Source organism: Bidens hawaiensis, unplaced genomic scaffold (genome assembly GCF_021521415.1).
Source record: "Bidens hawaiensis isolate Kalapana, Puna unplaced genomic scaffold, B.hawaiensis_p1.1 tig00071897_1, whole genome shotgun sequence".
NCBI lineage: Eukaryota > Viridiplantae > Streptophyta > Magnoliopsida > Asterales > Asteraceae > Bidens > Bidens hawaiensis.
In genome coordinates, this window is record NW_027502576.1 from 20,276 (window position 1) to 40,622 (window position 20,347).

Genomic DNA, 20,347 nt, shown 5'->3' on the forward strand with positions numbered 1-20,347 from the left:
AATAAAGGAAATAAACATAAACCAACGAATGATTCTAAAAAACCAACTACGTTTGGCTAAAGATTAGGGTACATTAGCATCTCCAAATCTGTACATGCTATCACATCTCCTGCATGTAGGGAATTAAGGTGTGTCTTCGGTCGTGTTCAAATAGTTTTCTTCGCTAGTGATCAATCTATCGAGAGTCTCTTCATAGTATTTTCCCTCGCCTTTTAGATAATTAGCCGAACTTGGTATTTTGACAGGGCCTAATCTTCTGAGGTTTTTGAGGTCCACCAACTCAAACTGTTTTAGACTGTCATATTCATTTAGCTGGATCGGAGACCTGCCATCTGTGAATTCTATGACCAGGTTTGTGCTGTAGGCATTCATTTTCCAAGTTTTTAGGCAGGTCAGGCAGCCCGCTGGTCTACGTTCATAAGTTGGAAGCTCCATTTCTCTATTGTTTTTATCGGATGTGTAGATCTTCCAAACTTTGCCTTTCTTCCATATGGTCCATTTCTGACCATGATCGTGCTTGAAAGACGCATATCTATTCCATTGATTTTTGCGAAGATAAGATTCTAATGTTGTTGCAAATTTGTTGGCAGATGGATTGTATAGGTTGTGGTCGCATAGTCTATCGAGCACTTCATTGTTTAACTTCATTAAGTGTTGGATGCTGTAAAACTTGACTTGATGTCCAGACATTTTCTTGATCGTGTAGATTCTTTCACGTGCATCAAATCCCCACTAGTAAATTGGGTGCCTTGTGAAAAACTCGTTTTGCAAGGATGACGTAAACTTGACCCGATTTCCTGCAGATCCGGAATATTGTATGTTCTTACAGGCCTTGGTGGAGATGGAGACCTGAACCATGAATAGTTTGTTGGAGTTTTGTGACTGCAAATTTCTTCCTCGGTCACTGTGATGTTAATCTCTACATCTTCCATATTTTCTTCCACGTCATCCTCCTGGTTTTGATCGTCGTCGTTAAAGATGTCAAATTCAGATGTGCTCACAAGGGTTGCCTTACTCATGTTTTCTGAACCTGCTCGTTTAGCATATGTCAACTTCTTGGGGGTTTTGGGGTATCATTTAGCTTTATTATTTCGATTATGCATGATCTAAAATATAGTTGTTGAAAGAGTGTACTAAGAATGGTCCATCTTATGCTAGTAATTGAATGTAAATGACTATTGAGGTGTTGGAGAGTGTTCAACCTTACATAAAAGACTATTTTATTTATATGGAGTTCGACCTTTGAGATATGACTTGATGATGGTAACTGGTAAGTGAGAGGGAGAAGGTCTAACTTTATACCAAAGAAATTGAGATTTGAATTTTGAAATGTTTGCCAATTGATATTCCAGATGGTGTTTGGCAGAATTACTTCTTTCTTGTTTCAGATTGCAGATGTTGTTTGAGGATTACCTGGGATATTGAATTGCTGCTTTTGTGAATCACTGGTTCAGAATGGAGTAGCCGACCCATTAGTGATGCAATAGAACATCTCATTAACCAATTTGGACATGTTAAAACAACGGTGGATATTACAACTAACCCTCATACAAGTGTATAGGGGTTAGATCCAATGAGTAATTAGTTAATTAAACGAGTCAAAATATAGGAACTTAAATGAAATGGGTCATAAATATAGACCAATGGAAAAGCTTGTTTATAAACAGATACACTCACCTGAATGCTCGTTTTTTTTTTCATATCAAATGCTTATATTTATTAATATCAATTTTAATGAATGTTACAACTGCTAGTTTGATCAAAAGTTGAAGCGTGTTAAACGAATTGGAATGTTGGTTTTGAAGTGGTTTGTGATAATAGTTGATTGAATAACAAAATATACATGGTGCCACTACGCATGATGGTGATCTGATGCTTACTTCAAATGTCAAAATAGATAAGTTCTAGACTAATAAATAAAAATAACATATAAATAAAAAAAATGAACTAAAAATGTGAAAAAATGCCCTGCTTAGAGTTGATGGTCCTAATTTGGAAAATAACTGTCAATTGTTATATTAGTCCTATTTAGAATTGGTAGACGTTATATTGGAACACGTCAAATTGAAAATGAAACACACATGAATAATCGATGATCAGTTTTACAAACAATGTATTAAAATATACATAAACAATCTTTATCTACAAATGAAATGTAATTAATATAAGTATAACAGTCCCACGTAGGCATGTTCAAAACGGTTTGGGACTAGGAACCGGAACCGGTTCCTAACCGGTTCCTATATTCAAAACCCCCTTTTAAACCGGTTCCAGGCTCGAACCGGTTAGGGAACCGAACCGGTTCTCCCACCCTCGGACCCCTAACCTATCTAACCGGTTCCTAACCCGGTTCCTGTACCGTAACCGGTTCCAACCGGTTACAGTGTAAAATTTTTTTTTTTTTTCGTTTTTCGTTTGCGATTTGGATTCTAAACTACGATTCGTATTTGTATAACATGAAAAATAAAAAAAACAATTAACATAAAAATAAACAATTAACTGATGAAGAAAAGACAACTACTGAAGATGTTTGCCACTGAAGACAACTACTGAAGGAACAAATGAAGAATCGAAAATGAATGGGAAAAGGAACAAATGTAATATGATAAGATCATGGTGGATACGCCGCTGGTACATCCTATACATAAATGTCTTTATCATATTTCACGTTTGTAGCCTTTTTCGGGTCATTCGAAAATCTGTGTTATTTTATTTTGCTACTTGTTATTAACATTTTTGTTTTACTAAAACAAATCTATGTATATTTTGCTTCTTTTTTCTTAATTAATTTTGGAACGAAATTTCCAAAAGTTGTGAATCATGTGACATTCGTCAATTTCTGAACCTGAAAGCCTGACCAGTTTTGTTTTTTGATATAATAGAAATCATTATTTATTGGAATGATTATTATTGTTATACTTTGTCGACAGTCGTATATTACAATTGTGACATTCCCACATTCCCAAGTTAGTAAAATTTTAAAACCTTTTATTTATAGGTTTGTTTGTTATGGCTTATAGAGATTTATTATAGTTTAAATTTGTAAGCTTTACAAATTATAAATTTGTATATGTTTGAAAAGAATCATTAAATTATTTTTAGTTAATAAAATTTCAATTAGATTTAAACAAACATCATATTGGAATACCTATTTATACTAGTAGTGGGGTGCTTGGGGGAGCCAAAAAACGGCTATTTTTGACCCCAACGGTCAAAAAACGGTCAAAAAACGGCCAAAAAAACGATTTCCAACGGCTATATTCGATCCAACGGCTAGAACTGGTTAGGAACCGGTTCCGGATGGTTCGGTTCCAGAACCGGTTCCGGTTCCTACCCGCCCCCACTCAGAAATGCAAGAACCGGTCACGGATCATCGGGTTGAATCAGATAGGGTCCGGTTCCTACAAAAAACGGGTAGGAACCGGTTCGGGTCCACCGGTCCGGTTCCAGGAACCGGTTTCGTTGAACATCTCTAGTCCCACGTAATCTCCCAACATGTGATCTACCTAATTTCCCATTTGATCGCTATTGACTTTAACTTTAGAAACCATGAGGCTGGGAGTTGGATCACTATGAGTTCTTCAGAAAAGACGAGTTTTTCAATGAGCTTTTTAAGTTATTTGGTTCCGATTTGCTGCTGCAACAAGACTTGGATAATGTGAGTCAATCTAAACACAAGAAATATATAATAAAATAACAAACATGATTTGATTTGGGTTATTTTTATAATTTGATTCCGTCAATTTAAGCCTCATTTAGTTATACAACAACATGCTCTATAATTAACACTTCATTTCAATAATCACATTAAAACAAAATAATTGTGCTTCAACAATGACAACTTAAAAAAAACACAAAAATGTCCAACTTTTACCTGAAAAGCTTCAATCATTTGTGGAACAAGAGAGTCCCCAATTGTGCCTAAACCAAGTTGACCATTTTGGTTCCAGCCCCAACTACATTGAAGTCAATGACAAGAAACAAAAGTAATTATCGGGCTTGTTTATTAAATGGACCTGTGACCGAAATAATTAATATAATGAAAGTGAACTAAGTAAACCGAACACATTGTGAAAACTAAAAACCAAACCCATTGTGAAAACTAACCGATTTCATTTGCACGAGCTAACCAGATTCGTATGAACTATTAAATGGCCCATGGGATCAAGTCGTCTTGCAACAAAATTCCTTGCAAGCATAGAATATCAATGAGAAATGCCACAATATGTCTACAGTAACGTTTAAGCTCGTAAACGTACCGAACATTCGGTGGAATGTTCATTTATGTATGTTTATATAAGAAACATGCTAACCAAACATTTAGGTCAAAACAAGCCACTTTTTAATAAAGGCCAATTTGGTTTGGGTCAAGACAAGGTTGGGTCAGAATGTACCATTAAAACATTAACCAGGTTTAATTAGAATAAAAATAGTGCAACTCTGACCACAATACCCCTGTATCAAATTTGAATCCAACTTAAGAATACTAATGCTACACTTTGTTTTTAAATGGTTTTTAATAACTCGTATAAAATATTTACGTTGAATTGGTTTGAATAAAGGTCAAGACGGCTTCGAGTCAAAGCGGGTCACTTTTTAATAAAAAGTCAATTCAACTAAATTACTTAAAAATACCTCCAATGTCGCGGCTGTCTTTGTGTTATTTGTTGAGATCAAGTCCCTAAAATATCCCACATGTAAATCATACATTTAATTGGACTGAATGTATTGATGGTTTTCGAGCGTTAATAAAATCGGCTCTCGGACCACCCTTCCGAATGGTCTGGCCTTCATCCCTACCCAATTGCTCCACCAAAACGCCTTGACACAATCCTTGTCGAGTCACTCGCTGGGCTAATCACTGTCTTTCCTTGACAAACGATCTATTGTGCTTGACGATGCAACGTATCAGAGTCCGACATACCGTTAGCAGGTAATACTGGAGCATGGTTCCAGCAACACTCAATGCATTATTTGCCCTTTCTGCAAGCAACAAAAATGAAAAATAAATGTAATAAAATGCTGAATTACTTCAGGAAGTAAAAGTTACGTGTGCAATTTGCATACCCCCTCCCCCACCAGTTACCCATTTCAAACAATTACCCAACTCGCAAACAATACTTGGTCTCAGCTTTTGGGCAGTCTTAGTAAGAGCTAGTCATTTTGGTATACAGTCAACATTAGAAAGTCAAAATTGAGCTTTGCAGATTGCTTTGTAATTGGTTTAAGGCCTACTTAACTCTATTACTACTGTTTTTTTTATTTCTATTTTATTTTGGACTGTTATTTTTTAATATTGGATTGAACTAAATGATAAAACTTAAGTCCAATTATTTGTTATCCAGCGTGTTCAGGTTATTCGATTTGAACCAATTCATATTTAACTAACTTGAAAAGTAAACCTAAAACTAAATTACAGATTCGGTTTTGGTTCGAACCCAAAACCAACACGAATTTGTAATTCAGTTCAAGTTCAATCAGGTTTGATTCGATATACAGTAAAGTTGGTTTGAACTGAAGTCAGATTTCAATTCAAATCAAACATAAAAAACATGGTCCGGTTTGAATCAATGAAGGTTCAATTTTATTTTTAACTAAAATAAAAATAATGGTGACAAGAATTGCCAATATACAACTTTGACACCAAAAAATGGGTTTTAATAATTCATATAATAAATATTTGTGTTAAATTGGTTTTAGTTCATTTATGTTCGTTCATCTATGTTCATTTATACCATTAACGAATGAGAATTTTTGAACAAAAAAACGGTTTTAAGCACACATGTATAATATTTCAATTTGTGTAACGCTATTATTATAAAACACATGTATATGCCTCAGAGTGAAGCTCACTCATAAACAAAAGCATAGTATGTTTAACACCTTCACCACATGGGTATTTCCTTGTAGGCTGGTAGTAGTGTTCAGAATCTTGGTTGACATTCTCGCCGGTGCCTTCATCCTCAACTTCTTGTCCTTTGATCCATGAATGATGAATCAGATACGACACTATTCAAATAAAAAAGGAAAAAAAACAAGTTAATTAGTATCTTTGTAACATAAAAACTTGCATAGGACTTCAATACTATATAAAGAATAATATTATACTTTAAGGAGGCTAGAACCAAATCAGGCTTAACACACAAGAATTTCAATTCAGGTCTATTGCAATGGATAAGAATTATCCAATGTTGAAAACATGATTACCTTCCTCAAGATTCTTAACATTTTTTGATGACCATGTATTCCGATCTTGTGAATATGTACTTGAGGTTCTTCAAGCACAAGCTGTCTTGGCTTCACTACTGCATATACCGTCGGCATCTTCACGTTTTCTTGTAATTACAAACCGGCATATTCAAGATTAGAACAAAACATAATTTCAGCAACAAACTCTAAATGTACTTGTGATTAAGTTCATTTAAAACAACAGGCATTGTTACAGCTAGATCACAGGTAGAAAAACATAATAACATAAATCAAGCAAATTACCAATGTATAAATAAACATATAGCTCTAATTATTGTATACATGAAGATAGTTATTCACGTAGGCGGTCAATGAAAGGAATCAAAGAGTTTCCACTTTCCAGAGCCTGTTTAGTTTTAGTTCTCAACATTTTTGCAATTAACATCCACATCAACCTTCTGTTCTTTATTCTCTTATACCTGTTAACAAATTAACCTTCAATTTTGGAAAAAAGAATCACAAATCAGTTAAAAAAACGGACATTATTTAGAACCTACATATTCACCAAGATCAAGAAGAAGAGGCATAACTGGGCCCTTCCTGTGATCTTTCTGTTTCCTAAAAATTTCAGTGAAGATTAGAGGGCTTGGTAACTTCTAGAATTAGTTAATGGACTTTTGAACATCGGATCTGACCATTTCTTCAATAACAAGTGAAGCCATGGATGCGCATTAGGGTTTGAACATCGGATCTGACCGTCCAAGCCGTTTGGGTAAGCAGATGATTCAAAACCAGAGGTTTGGAGGGGGAGAGAGAGAGAGAGAGAGAGACGAACCGAAGTCAGGGTTAGGCGAGATCTGCTTTAGGGTTTGAGAGAGTATGAGGGCAGATCTGAATTCTAAATTTTGAATCCCATACGCAGATAGGAATAGGCGGGATAAGGGGGTTTTGAGAACATATGCATTAGAAGCTGTACATTGTGCATCACATATAGTAAATCTCTTAAAATTAAAGAGCTTCGTATTCTTTCTTATCTCTGTTATATACAGTAATAGATATAAATCAAGTAATTTTATTTATAAAACGAAAAATAATATTTTATGTTTTCTTAAATCAAAATAATAGTTTAATAATAAATCCTTATAAATATAATATTATTATAATATTTATTTGTTATTAATTATCTAGTTAAATCATGTACTTAGCGAGTCTGTTTACTCTCGTTTTCTCATAAGCTTTAACGTTCGCGTGTAATTCCTTCTCTCATTCTCACTACCTTAATCATCCTCGTTCATCCTTAAGGTGAGAACCACATTCCCCTCCATTTTACTCGTTTTATCACTTTTGGGGACATATGCGTAACTTAGAAGATTGTTTAAAGACTTATGCCAGAAGGATTTATATTGAGATAATGAATTTCATAATTTTGATTTCTTTGATGTTTTGTTTATTTTGGATATTGTAATGAATAATGGTGTTATTTGAATTTAATAAATAGATATTTAAATTTAAAATATTTGCATGATAGTAACCTTGCGAGCTGTGACAATTAGTCCACGCCCCAGCATTTCCGTCGTAGGTTGGGGTGTGACAGATTGGTATCAGAGGCGAAGGTTTAAGATAGGTTGTTAGAGATTGCCTTAGACACATGTTTATGAGCCCTATACTTGCTTATCTGTCTACCTTAAGTGTTCAATTTGATTGTTACTGCTTTCTCTTAGTTAATAATTTTCTTATTATATTATTGTCATGCACACACACATTGCTCCGAGGCTATGCCTCAAAAACTTAAAAAAATTTTATTTAAAATATAAAAATCAATATTAGATTGCTTTTAATTGAGGGAAATCCCTTAACAATTCTCACCTGTTGTTTTCGCTCGTTCACCTTAGGGCTAGGTTATGTGGCATGTCCTTATCACAAATAAAAAGGGAAGAGAAACTGTAAGTTGGGCACTGGCAAAACGGTTCCAAGAACCAAAGGTAAGACAGTATTCCTTACCTGGGTGATAACCTGCCCACAGTTCTCAACCCTATGGACCCGAGCGAGACCCATAAATGCCATATGACTGACACCCTAAGCTGTCAACCGTAACTACACTAGTGGTTGCATTCCTATATATATATTTTTAAAACCGAATTCACAGTGGTTCGTGGCTTAAATTTGGTAACCTTCCGATTATGGTTTTTGACGTTATTTTACGTGGTTAGTCGGGAATCCCGACTATCCATTTCTTAACTTGTTTCGTATATTTGTCGGAGTAATCAATGTGGCGGTTCACAAGATACTCCGACTACCCATATTTTATTTCGATAGTTCGTTATTTAGTTTGGTCAGTTAGAACGCCATGTAACGCTCATCGGGCCGACAAACTATATTGCATTGATAATTCGTTAATTAGTTGGGACAATCAAATTGCCATGTAACGCTCATGGGCTGTCCAACTCAATTGTTTATTCGTTAATTGTTGTTGGGCAATTCAAATTGCCATGGAAAGCTCATGGGAGGCCAACGTTCCGAGATGTATTTCTTTAGATTTATGTGCGAAACTAACCTAACAGAAACTTAACACTTTTAACTAACACCGTATCCTCATACCGGTTATCTCACATTAACACCATTAGTTACGTCAACTCATAAATATTTACACATATGATCCCCCAGCTCACAAACCTTTACTCTTATTTTCCCGTAGAATGTCGTCACCAACGTTCATCTGGCTCACGTGACCGCCGCCTGGCTGCTAGAATCACAAGAGAATTTACGGCTGCAATGCCTGAAATTGTCGCTCAGATCCAAAGCCTCAACTCTAACGGTTCAGCCAACTCGGCCGCACCCAATAACCATGATTTCCGTAACTTCTTGAGCACCAAACCTCCTTCTTTCCGTGGTGAGGAAAATGCCACCGCCTTGCTCCAACGGTTTGACGAAATGGAAAACAGATTTATCCACTGTGAATGTCCGGATACCAAACGGACCAAGTATGCCTCTAGCCGTTTTGTGGATCGAGATGTTATCTGGTGAAATGCCCTGAGGAACGACCAAGGGTCTGATTTGGTCATGACTATGCCTTGGGAGGAACTTAAGGAGGCAATGAAGAAGGAATTTTTCCCGGAACACGAACTGTAGAGATTGGAAGCAGAGTTTTGGGATCTTAAGCAGATTGGTGGGATAACTTCACTTATTCTAATCGGTTTCGCGATCTTAGCCGTATTGTGCCCCATCTGGTAACCCCTGAGACCCGCGGTATTCAGAAGTACATTTGTGGTCTCCCGATCATTTTCCGTGATGGCGTAATGAGTCGTGACCCACTAATCATCGGTGAAGCAATGGACCTAGTTGCCTCCCTTACCGATAGTCATGTATGGGATGGAGCCTTGTCTCGCAAGGATTCCAAGCCCACTCCCGACAAGACTAAGGCCGACTCCTCTACCGTTGCCAAAGCTGAGACCAAACCTTCCAACAAAAACAACCGCTTCAACAAGAACCACCAAAAACGTAAGCCCAACCACCAAAACTACTCCGTCAACCAACCCAACAACCAAGCCCCTAATGACCCTAATGCCCCGAACAAGAAAGCTTACTTTGGTCCTTATCCCCTTTGTGCCAAGTGTAACCACCATCACCCGGTCCACCGTTGCCGGTTGTGCACTCAATGCAACCGTTACGACCACCTTGCTAATACTTGTCGTGCACCACCTGGTTCTCAAGTTATCCAAACCCGGTCTGCACCCCATACTGCTAGACCTGCTGCTAACCCTGCTCAGCCCGATCTTCCTAATACCCGAGCTTGCTACCATTGCTGAGACCCTAACCATTTCCGTAACGCCTGCCCATTACTCACCCATGCTAACCAAGCCATATCATGCCTGCACCTGCTTATGTTACCCATCCACCACAAGCCCATGTATACCATGCACCGTACTACAATGCTCAAGCCTACCAAGTGCAAACCTACCAACCTCAAGCCTATGCACACCAAACCCATGCACCTCTTGTGCCTCAGCTCATGGCTCCTCCATCGGCATCAACACAAGCCCCGGCTGTTTAAGCCCCTCCCTTGAACCAAGTTGCTCAAACCCCTCAAGGGTCCAAGGGTCCAATGGATGTGGTGAATGGCACGTTTCTCATTGATAATCATCATCCTTCGGTTTTGTTTGATACGGGTGCCGATAAGAGTTTTATATCTTTGGATTTTACGTATATTATTGATAAGCCTCTGGATAAGTTGTCTAGACCTTTTACCATAGAAGTAGCCGACGGAAATTCTATTATGATTGACTCGGTAGTAAGTGATTGCGTCATAGTTCTTAACAAAGTCGAGTTTTTAATTGATCTCATTCTGATGCAAATGGGTAGTTTCGATGTAATCGTAGGGATGGATTGGTTAACTTTTAATCGTGCGGAAGTTGTTCGTTTCAAAAAGTTCATTCGTATACCTCTCGAAAACGGTCGTATTATTAAGGTTTTCAGTGATACTCCAACGTCTAAGACCAATCTCATGTAGTGCTTTCAAGCTGAACGTTATTTGCGCAAGAAATGTGTCGCCTTCCTAGCTCTCGTAGTGGAGAAAGAGCGGAAAGAAAAGACATTATCCGATATCCCGGTTGTTCGCGATTTTCCCGATGTTTTTCCCGATGATGTCACTGGTATTCCTTGGGTTTGTCAAGTTGAATTCCGATTTGATCTTATACCCGAAGCTAACCCCGTAGATAAAGGCCCTTACCGTCTTGCACCTTCCGAAATGCAAGAACTCTCGAGTCAATTCCAAGAACTTTTGGACAAGGGTTTTGTTCGGCCGAGTTCTTCTCCTTGGGGGGCACTAGTGCTATTTGTTAAGAAGAAAGATGGTTCCTTCCGCATGTGCATTGACTACCGTGAACTCAACAAGCTTACCGTTAAGAATCGATATCCGCTCCCTCGAATCGACGATCTTTTCGATCAACTTCAAGGAGCCGCATGCTTCTCGAAGATCGATCTCCGTTTGGGTTATCATCAAATCCGAGTTAGTGAAGAGTGAAGAAGACATCTCCAAGACCGCCTTTCGTACTTGTTATGGTCATTAGGAGTTCCCTGTTATGCCTTTAGAGTTGATAAACGCACCCGCTGTGTTTATGGACCTCATGAACTGTGTTTATAAACCTTATTTAGACAAGTTCGTTATTGTTTTCATCAATGACATATTAATCTTTCGAAATCCGAGAGCGACCACAAGAATCATCTCCATACCATTCTTGATTTGCTTCGAAAGGAGCAATTGTATGCCAAGTTTTCTAAGTGCGAGTTTTGGTTGAATGAAGTTCAGTTTTTGGGCCATATTGTTAACGAAAAGGGTATTCATGTTGATCCTGAAAATATCGAACCTGTTAAGAATTGGAAGCTGCCTACGTCTCCCACCGAAGTTCGTTCTTTTCTCGGTTTGGCGGGTTATTACCGTCGTTTCATTCAAAATTTTTCCAAGAAAGCATTGCCCCTCACCGCTTTAACACACAAAGGTAAAACCTTTGTGTGGGGGTCAAAGCAAGAAGAAGCCTTTGAAACTCTTAAGGGCATGCTTTGGAATGCTCCTATCCTTGCTCTTCCGGAAGTAAATGAAGGTTTTATCTTTTTATGTGACGCTTCTAACCAAGGTCTTGGTTGCGTTCTTATGCAACGAGACAAGGTTATCGCTTACGCTTCAAGACAACTCAAGGTTCAGGAGAAAAAAATTTACGACGCATGATCTCAAACTTGGTGCTGTCGTATTTGCCTTGAAAATTTCGAGACATTATCTCTATCGTACGAAGTGTGGTGTTTACCGATCACAAGAGTCTCCAACACATTTTTGACCAAAAAGAACTAAATATAAGACAACGTCGATGGGCCGAGTTGGTTAGCGACTACGAATGCGAAATTCGCTATCATGCTGGAAAGGCGAATGTCGTGGCCGACGCTCTCAGTCGTAAGAAGCCTTTCAAATCTATACTTCTTACTTGTGTTCTTGTTCAAAATGATCTTGAAAAGCATGTTGTCAATGCTCAACATGAATCCCTCACAGAAGGCAATGTGTATGACAAGATGTCGTGTGCTACCGAAACCCAACTTGAAACTAAACCCAATGGTCTACTTTACTTTCTGAACCACTTATGGATCCCCAATCGTGATGATCTTCGCACATTTATTATGGACGAAGATCACAAGTCACGATATTCAATATATCCCGGTGGGGATAAGATGTACGCTTACCTTCGTTCTATCTATTGGTGGCCTGGTATGAAGAAAGATATCGCCTTGTATGTTTCTAAATGTCTTACTTGTTCCAAAGTGAAAGCCGAGCATCATCGACCTTTTGGTTTACTCGAGTAACCTCCCGTCCCCGAGTGGAAATGGGAAGGTAATGCTATGGATTTTATCACTAAGCTTCCTTCTACCCATAAGCAACATGATAATATTTGGGTAATTGTTGATTGTCTGACCAAGTCTGCTCATTTCATTCCCATCAAAGAGACATATTCTGTTGATCAATTGGCGCGTATCTACGTTGTGAAAATTGTTTGTCACCATGGAACTCTGTTATCCATTATCTTCGATCGTGATGGTCGCTTTACTTCTCGTTTTTGGAAGTTGCTTCAATCCGCTTTAGGTACTCGATTGGATCTTAGTACTGCTTATCACCCGCAATCTGACGGTTAATCCGAGCAAACGATCCAAACTTTAGAGGATATGTTCCGTTCTTGTGTCCTCGATTTTGGAGGAAATTGGGATATTCATCTACCGCTTATCGAGTTCTCTTATAATAATAGCTTTCACTCTAGTATTGGTATGGCACCTTTTCAAGCGCCCTATGGTCGCAAGTGTCGATCTCCGGAATTGGAACGAAGTTGGTGAGTCTCAAATCACTGATCCTGAACTAGTCCAAGAAACAACTGATCGTATTGCTTAGATCCGTCCAAATCTCCTTGCTGCTCGTAGTCGTTAGAAGAGTTATGCTGATAAGAGACGTAAACCCCTAAAGTTCAATGTTGGCGATTTTGTTTTACTCAAAGCTTCCCCTTGGAAGGGAGTTGTTCATTTTTGAAAGAAGGGAAAACTAGCTCCTCATTACATTGTTCCTTTTGAGATTATTGATTGAGTTGGTCCTGTTGCGTATCGACTCAAACTTCCTGTTGACCTCTCTAATATTAACCCGGTGTTTCATGTTTCTAACCTCAAGAAGTGTCTTTCCGAGGTAATCTCCACATTCCTCTCGATGAAGTTAGTATCAATGAGACGATGCATTTCGTTGAGCAACCCGTTGAGATTATGGATCATATTGATAAAGTTACTAAGCGAAGCCGCATTCCTTTGGTTAAAGTTCTTTGGAATTCCAAGTAAGAAGCCGAGTTTACGTGGGAGCGTGAAGACCAGATGAAACTCAAATATCCTCATCTTTTTGTTACGGATTCTCTAATTTCGGGACGGAATTCCCAAAAGTAGGGGATATTGTAACCTTTCCGGTTTTCCACATTTACTTTGTAACCGTTACCCGACCCATTTACGTTTTCGGGCTTGTTCTTTAATAATATCCGCATTTATCGAGTTTAATTTGATTATTGTTATTAATTATATTATAACAAGATGGTTCAACCAACCCTCTAAACCCGACCCGAACGCACCAAATCAAAACCTGGTTCCAATTCGCGATTCTAGAAACATCTCTAACAAGAATTGGTTATGGAAATGGAATATTCGGGTATTATGCTAACCACCGACGATTTCAATTAGGAATTAACAGCCAATTGATCAATTCTCCCAAAAATAACTTAATCAAACCCTAATTTCAATTATCTATTTAAACAATTGTTATTTTTCAATTCAACTCGTCCACAGCTCCACTAAACCAACGCCTACTAAACCCCTATCATCAATCTCTTTGTCGTAAACAACCCGTCGGTACTCTGATTCAAACTTAGGCCGGCCCTGTTCTTGCATCGTTCTCCCTCTTCTGTTATTTGTACAAGGTAATTAAGGGCATGGTTTTGATCGCATTTTCATAAGGATTAAAAGCCCTAAACATGTTAAGATTAATTGTAAACGATTTGGTTAATTTCATTTTCTTGGGTTCTTGGCCAATAAGGTAGAACCAATTTGTGTTTATAATTAAACGAACTGGGTTATGTTTGCACGTCACCTAATGGTCTGCTGTGTAAAACTAACGGGTTTGGGAGCGGAGGTCGCAGGTTCGACCCTCCTGCAACCCATTTTATACCTTTTTAAAGGTTTTTATTTTTATTAATTACTATTTCAAGTAATTACAAGTTTAATGATATTATTATTAATAATAATGATTAAAACAAGATTGTTTCACTAAAAAACTGTCCTTTTAATACTCGTTAATTCACGTTTTCATTCATATATATACATATTCATATATATATATATATATATATATATATATATAATGATACATATATATATATAAAGAAGATTTATAACTTAAAAACTAATATTTTAACAAATATATACATATATATATATATAGGGGTGGGATCTAGAGAGAACTCCTCTTAAAGAAAGAACTAGAGAACTAGTAAAGAATTATTTTTTAAGTATTTTAAAAAAAATTATTTTGTGATTTTTTTTCTTTCCTCATTCTAATAAGATGATATTGATACTAAAAAAAAAAAAAAAAACTTGTCGGTGTAGTACTGTAGTGCATATGTGCACTAATAACTATTGCATATATACAATAGTGTTTTATTGCATATAATACAACACAATTGCATTATCCAATACACACTATTGGATATATGCAAATACAACACTAATAATTGTATGCAAAACACATTATCGCATATATGTAATACAATACTAATGCACATATGTACTATATCGAATTTTTTTAATTTTTGTATATAATATAACACTATTGCAAATAAACAATACAAACAACTATATATATGTTATTCAACACTATATCAAATATCAAAATGCACACTATTGCACATATGCATTATAAAAAAAGTTGGTGTATTGCATATATGCATTACTCATTATTTTTTTTATTTTTATTTTTTTGTGGTGAAGAATAATAACATATAAGAAGGATGAAAGAAAAAAAATTTTAAAAATATTTTTTTTAATTAAATTAAAAATACTTCATTATTAGTTCTCTAGTTCTCTCCACAAAATGGAGTTCTCTCATGATTCTCTCCCTATATATATATATATATATATATATATATATATATATATATATATATAAATCAAGTAATTTTATTTATCAAACTAAAAATAATATTTTATGTTTTCTTAAATCAAGTAATAGTTTAATAATAAATCCTAATAAATATAATATTATTATAATATTTCTTTATTATTAATTATCTAGTTAAATCATGTACTTAGCGAGTCCGTTTACTTTCGTTTTCTTATAGGCTTTAACGTTCGTGTGTAATTCCTTCCCTCATTTTCACTACCTTAATCATCCTCGTTCATACTTGAGGTGAGAACCACATTCCTCTCCATTTTACTCGTTTTATCACTTTTCGGGACATATGCGTAACTTAGAAGATTGTTTAAGGACTTATGCTAGAAGGATTTATATTGAGACAATGAATTTCATGATTTTTATTTCTTTAATGTTTGGTTTACTTTGGATATTGTTATGAATAATGGTGTTATTTGAATTTAATAAATAGATATTTAAATTTAAAATATTTGCATGATAGTAACCTTGCGAGCTTTGACAATCAGTCCACGCCCCGACATTCCGCCGTAGGTTGGGGTGTGTCTGATGATGGATGCAGTAGCAGTAGCAGCCGGTTAATTTTGGGTTTATCTTTTATTTTCCCTTAATTTTGTTTTTATATCTTAATGGTCTATACTAAACTTAATATACTTAAGGAAAAATGTATAAAGGGGTAATCGGTTGGGTAAAATATGCATAAACTTTTATAACTGCTGCTGTTTATTTTTATTTTTGTGTTATATTTGAACTTTGTGGTTTTTGTTCACTATAAACCCTCACGAGACCTCCCTCGTCCACCCGGGCTATCGGGGGGTTTAAAGGGCTTGTTGCATACACTAAATGCAATTGTGATTCCTACGAAAGTGAGTTAGGTCTTTTAACAATTTTACTAGTTTAACAAATTTAATTATGAAATTTATTTAACTTGGCTTGGTAATTAAACGGTTTAAAAGGTCTATCCTAATAGTTGCCAGAAGCATGCTTCTACACGTGTGAGAGTTTGCAGATTCTGTTGAGTGAATTGAGGAGCTGGGTTCGTTGAGCGCAAGACCGAGTGTACTTGAGTTGCTTATTTTTTTATCAGGTGATTTTGCTTTCATATTTATTTTTGTTTTATTAGTTTTATTGTTCAAAGTGTAATTGTATAGTTGTATAATTTTAAAGACCATCACATTAAGCCCGGTTTTATAATTTCTAGTTAGTATATATTAACCCTGTCCTCAATAATATATTTTTATGGCTAAATTTTAAACATTGAGGAAAATGTTAACATCAAGTGTGAGGATGGGGATAAAATTAAAATATTTTTGCCTTATAGTGCCTTGATTGTGCGCAAAAGCCGAAATTGTAAATAATTAATTGCTATTATTAATGGCAAGCAGAGGTCTTTGGTCATGGTCAGTTTTAAGCTTCTCGAAAATCTTCCCATTCAAATGTTTTTCAAAAAGGAAAATTAAAATGGACCGTTTAGATGGGGATAATGAGTTATGAAGACGGGTACACATGTTTCATGTCTGCAGCCTAATTCCTCCGGTACGTGTGTGAGATTTTCCTTATATATAATACACATATAGTATATAGTATATACACATGTCATATGACTGCCATTATAGAGAGTAATCAGTATATCCATGATATCTAGAACTAGTTGTGTCATGCATTTCGAGATCTTAATACCACCACTTGTATGGAGAAATAGGACTGTAGAGAACCCATATTATATTGGCCTTAAAAAAAAACTCCCTACCTAACATTATCCCTTAGGAGCCAACTGTTGCCTTTTCCATTTTTCTTTGTTCTTTTTAACCCACGTTACAAGCCATGTTAGCCTTAACCTTTTATTTTAACCCTGTGGATGAAACCCGGTATAATAAGAGGTTTAATTGAGTTATTTTTCGAGCATCATACACAATGGATGTATATCTCAGATCCGTCTCTGTTTATGCAATGTCAGTTGTTTACATATGTGATATTTGTCAGTTTAAAAAAAAGAAAAGAAAGAAAAAAAAGTTGGAAAATCAAACAAAATCTCAAAAGAGTCAATGTTTGAGTCAGTACTGTTTTTAAATAATAGTCCTTGAGTTGTTTGTTTGTTTGTTTGAATAAATTTGGTTTAATCCACCATAAGCTACTAATTAAATCCGCTTCCACACCCTAACCTAAGCCACAACAAAACCCTTAGTTCTATTCTTTATGCAACCGGTGGGTAATGGGTGGAGATATGACTTGCTTACAAGCTTATTACATTGTGTTCATACTTGGTATTGAGGGCAGAGAGATACTAGCACATTTTTTGTTGGTCCATATATTAAACCGAGATGAGAGATGTTATATTATGAGGGGTGTGATCATGTGTGCTTTAACCGCAAACAAAGTACACTCATTTGGGCGGTTCCATAGTTTTAAATTGTAACATTAAATTATTTGGTGGGTTATCAACCTTGACAGTGTCAGTTCTTGGGAATTGGGTATGGCCTTATACTTACTAGTATTAATCGTGGTAATTAATGAAATAATGGTCGAGGTGTTTGTGTTGCATGAGAGTTTGCTTAAGGGCAAGCAAAAGATAAGTGTGAGGATGTGATGATCGGGGTAAAAGTCATGTATATTATTATATTATTTGTTTACTTTTTAGTTTAAATATTATGTGAACTTTGGTACTTCAAGCGAGTTTATGTGTTTCAGGATACTTGACATTAAGGACACTTATCGGATGAATTACGGGCTTGGAACGAAGATTTAGAAGACTTATGATGATTGACACGCTTTCCTATGCAAAATAAAAGAAGAAAAATAAAAAGGATGTGTCAGACACCCTTAGCACGACGCTAAAGGACCTTAGAGCTACTCTAAATTCTCAAATCAGGAAAGTAGGCTTTAGCGTGACGCTAAGGTCTCACCCCCTGAACTTTAGCGCGACGCTAAAGTCCTTCCAGACGGGAAAATTAAACCTAACTTTAATATATTGAGTTTTCAGCCCTCATTCGAGATAACCTTCATGCTAGCAACGAAGTACAAGCCCTAGGAGGATTTTGCACCATCCTGAAGCCTCTGGTTCATCCGTTCATCGCATGCTTTCTTCCTCTCATCAGATAAGCGAATCATTCGTGATGCTGATGTCAGGCTAAACCACTGTATTCACTTTAGGCTAGGGTTTTGTGTAAACTAACTTTGATCAGATTCTATGTTTTGAATGATTATAAAGTTGATTAAATGTCTTTAATCTTCTTTTACATTATGAGTTGATTGTTTAAATAGTTTATGATTTTGATTATCAAACTTTTATCAGTTTTCTGGTTGTGTTCATCACATGTAGGGTTAGCTCTTATGTCATTGAAGCAATAAGCGTTAGTCATTGCTTATAACTGATTTTCATATTTTAAACTGGTAATTGGGTAAACCGAGGTTCAGTTGTGTCAACAATTCAGTTAGGGTATCGTTTGTCATCACACCCCAACTGTTAGGTTTAGTAATTCCTGCGCAATTAATCTTATGAATATGTGATTAGTCGGTCATCACATTACCTGAACCTGAAGTGAATCTTTCTCTCATAATTGTTTACAGCTTTAAAAGTAATCGTGTGTTATTATAATCAAATTTTCTAAACTGCTTGACATCGTCTGTCCACCTTAGCTAATTAATTAATAATCATGAACTTTACTTGCACTTTCCATTGATTCCTTGTGGAGACGACCTTACTTACCCATACTAGTTATAGGTATTTAAGTCTTATAAATACTTGTTTTTTATTAGAGCACGACATCTACATCACTAGCTTGAGGAGGGCACATGGCAGAAGAATAAGAAGCTGGCATTCGAAGAATTATGATATGTTCATGAATGGTATTTTAATTTGAAAGACAAAGATGTTTGTTTAAGACAAGTTTTTGAAATGTTATGAAATGTTTATTGAAAGTTTTTATATTCCGTAAAATTTTTAATTAACTCGAATATTTAGAATTGTGTTATTGAGTAAATCCAACGCCAAAGTAGGGAATCGGGAACGGGGCCTTACAAGTCGGTATCAGAGCATAAGTTCGAGAGAGTTAAGCATCCCATGTGCTTAGACTCGAACAGAGAATGAGACTTAAGTAAGAAAAGAAGGAATATGCCATTTCAAGAAAGCCATGTCACTCAAGCAAGCTAAGTAAAGGTAAAGTACGTGATTAATGTCATGTGTAATGTAAGGACGTGTAAGGAAGTTAGCTTAATTTCTAGAGATAGAAGAACTGATTATGTGAAATGTTTGATTGTCTAACTGTTAGAAGTAGAACTAGCACAAGTAGACTCACAAAGGGAAGTGTATAAGGCAAGGAGAGTAATGTGATCAACTAATCACAGCTGGCCACTATTACATGTTAGCCTTACTATCCTTGTACTAAATAGTTCCTTGAGTGATGATGTTTGTGTTTCCTTATAGAATACGAATGGCTGGAGCAAGGAAATTTGTTGGGCAAGGAGGTCGTACGGACGTCATGGTAGGCCTTGTATTATCCGAGAACCTTCTTTAGAATAAGATACTAACATAAGGAAAGAAGGAAGTGCAGCTGGGCGGAATCCGAGCAACAATGAAGGGTATCAACTTGACCCTACTGTTTAGGAAGCCATTGCTCAAGCTGTAGCTGCTGCAGTGAAGAACCTGCAACCTGAAAAGTCAGCTGGAAGCCATGAGAGGACTGCTAAAAGAGCAGGGGATGGCAGCAAGAAAGCTGATGATGGGTAAGGTGACTCGAGTGAAGTTAGATCTGTGAAAGTTGATGACAGAAGGAGAGGCCGAGGCAGGTGAAACTACAAGTCATTTAAAGGTTGCGACCCACCGAAGCTAACTGGATTGGGGGATTCAATCTCTACCCTCCAATGGATAACAGCCATGGACATGGTTATACGAATTAGCGAGTGCCGTCCTGATCAAGTTGTGGGTTATGCCACCCAATCATTTGAAGATGAAGC